Source organism: Sorex araneus, chromosome X, assembly GCF_027595985.1.
Source record: "Sorex araneus isolate mSorAra2 chromosome X, mSorAra2.pri, whole genome shotgun sequence".
Classification (NCBI taxonomy): Eukaryota; Metazoa; Chordata; class Mammalia; order Eulipotyphla; family Soricidae; genus Sorex; species Sorex araneus.
This window is the reverse complement of record NC_073313.1, coordinates 46940603-46942277: the sequence shown is the minus strand read 5'-3', so window position 1 is coordinate 46942277 and position 1675 is coordinate 46940603. Positions and strand designations below refer to the sequence as shown.

At 41.1% G+C, this 1675-nt stretch overlaps 1 pseudogene; it reads left to right on the top strand.

Moving 5' to 3' along the window:
- The first annotated feature begins 656 nt into the window (after positions 1-656).
- LOC129399568 (transcription initiation factor TFIID subunit 11-like) lies at positions 657-1258 on the top strand (annotated as a pseudogene).
- Positions 1259-1675: the final 417 nt, after the last annotated feature.

Here is a 1675-nt window from a genome sequence, read left to right as displayed (position 1 = left end):
CAAAAGGCAAAAAAAAAAAAAATTCCCCCCTGAAACCCCATTTTCCTTGTAGCATTATTTGCAATACCTAAGACATGAAAACAATCTAAGTGGCCATTGATTGATAATTAGATAAAGGAATTGTGGTGTAATGACCAAAGATAATAATAAAACCGAGTTTATCTGAGAGAGGTAGAAGGGTGGGTGGGAGGGACCTTTGGGGCAGTGATGGAGGGAATCAGGCACTCTGGTGGTGGGAGTGGTGTTGGATAATATATGCATAAAAGTATTATTAATAATATTATAAATTACAACACTTCAACAAAAATGGGGAAAAAAGAAATTGTGGTTTATATAGATTCATAATGTTCAGGGAGCCCTGCCATCTGTGATGACATGGGTGGATCTTGAAAACATGCCAAGTGAAATAAATCAGACAAATATAAATATAATGTAATCTCACTTTATATGTGAAAACTTTAACACACACACACACACACACACGCATGAAACTCAGAGGTCCAGAGAACATATTGGTGGGCATCCGAAGCCAGAGATGGGAGAGCATGTGGGTGTGGGAGAAATGGGTGGAAAGAATCAAACGGTATTTTTATAATGTTATAAAAATATTGTAGGGATGTGAGTGCTGTGAGTTGTCCCCTCTTCCTCTCTCAGCGATGGAAAGGAAGTGCAAATCTCCTGCGAAAAATGGTGAAGACACAGGGGAATCCGGTTAGGCTGACATGGACAGAATTCCAGAGACGGTGATTCACAAGCTGTGGTACAGGAAGGCAAACTCAAGAGTCAGAACGTCTCAGATTTACCGGCAGTTGAAAGGGATTCATTATTTATGCCTGTGGCCAAACACTGAAAATAGGAAGGAAGGAAGGATGGATGGAGGGAAAGAAGGAAGGCAGAAAGGCAGGAAGGAGAAGCAGAAAGTTGATGAAGACAATGAAGATGCAAGTCCTGGTTTCTTTTGTTTGTTTGTTTTGTTCTTAGGACCAGCAGAACCACTATGAGATGTATCACCCCATGGTCAGGCAACCATTAAGAGGCTAATTCAGCCCATCACCAGCACCTCTGTGTCTCAGAACGCTGTGATTGTGATGTCTGGTATTTTCAAGGTTTTCAGTGCAGAGGTAACTGGAGAAAGAAGCACTGGATGTGTGTGAAAAATGGGGAGTAATGGCACTCCTGCAACCCAATGACGTGCAGGAGGCTGTTGTGAGTCAAAAGGCAGATCCCCAACCCGAAATACAAAATAATCATCTTTTAGCCAAAGCCTAGAAAGGCCTGAAGAGTTCAGTTACAGGCTTCCTATTGTATGAGATTTTCTGTGCTGGTGCTACAACCCTCCAAGGAATTCTACCATGTTTTAATGCCTCTCAAAACTTGGATGTTTACTACCACATCTAGAAGACATGCAGCTTGTTTGATATTTGGATATACTAAATGTTGTAAACTTTGGGGCATTTTGAGGTTCTATTTCTTGACTTGATGGAAGAAGCACAGTGCAAGGGCTTTAACCACCTTCTGGACAAGAGAGAAAAAACCATTGCCAAGAAAGCATTGACAGATTCACTATGAAACTTTAAGTTCCCACGACTTGGGTTTCTTACGTCTGGTTTGAGGTAGGATCAACCACTAGAAACTTTTGACTTTGTGATACTCAACCATGAAAAATACAGTGGTA